At 49.7% G+C, this 953-nt stretch overlaps 1 protein-coding gene across 4 annotated transcripts in view; it reads left to right on the forward strand.

Moving 5' to 3' along the window:
• Window positions 1-953, forward strand: part of SGSM1 (small G protein signaling modulator 1) — a 94,069-nt gene that overhangs the window by 78,367 nt on the left and 14,749 nt on the right. The window lies entirely within an intron of this gene.

The raw sequence follows: 953 nt of genomic DNA on the forward strand, positions 1-953 counted from the left end.
AAGAGTGTTGACTGTGGAGCCAAGCAGACAAAAGCTGTGAACAATCTCAATCTCTTTACCATCCATCCTGATGCTGCCAAGAGTAACTGGTGGATTTGAACCATGTGCTTTCAGAATTGCCATGCAGCTTCTTACCAGTAGGTCACCAGAACCTTACCATTAAGTCACCAGGGGGCTCTCGTGGCCTAGTAGTGAGAAGCTGTGCTACGGTCCCAAAGGCGGACAGTTCAAATCCACCAGCTGCTCCATGGATGCTTCTGTGCAATTTGTTGTTGTTGTTATGTGATGTTGAGTCACCTGTGACTCATAACGACCCTATGAACAACATCTCTGAACCCTGCTCTGTCTTGAGCTAATTTCATTGTCTCTGAGACAACTACCTCCAATTACCCCAGTCACTGAATCAATCCATCTCATTGAGGGTCTTCCTCTCCTGCGCCATCCCTCCACCCTCCCAAGCAGGACGTTCCTCTCCAAGGACTGGTCCTTTCTGGCAACATGTCCAAAGTATGTCAGACGGAGCTTCAGAAACCTTGCCTCCAAGGAGCAGCCTGATTTCACCCTCTCCAGGGTGGACCTGTGTGTTCTCTTACTAGATCCTGTGCATTTTAGTGCCTTTGAAAATCTACTGGTGGATCAGCTCTGAGGCTAACATGACTACGAGTCAGTTCTGCCTTCATCACAGCACACAACAGGAAGCTACCAGAGCTCCCTTACAGTTCATAAAGAAATAAAATAAAAAGAATGTTCCTCATACCCATGAAACAAGACTATGTCAGGGGTGAAAAAAGACAAAAACAAACCCACCACCTCCGAACCCCTGACTGGTTCAGGTGGGAGATGGTCTTTGCATGGACAGCGGGCGAGGTAGCAGCAGGTGCGAGCCCCTTTGTGGGGGCAGCCTCCATCAGGGGCCCGGCGTCTTCACTCTCTCCTCCTCCTCCCCCTCCTCC

The sequence above is a fragment of the Elephantulus edwardii genome, unplaced genomic scaffold (assembly GCF_000299155.1).
Source record: "Elephantulus edwardii isolate Elephantulus edwardi_28Jun2011 unplaced genomic scaffold, EleEdw1.0 scaffold00089, whole genome shotgun sequence".
NCBI lineage: Eukaryota > Metazoa > Chordata > Mammalia > Macroscelidea > Macroscelididae > Elephantulus > Elephantulus edwardii.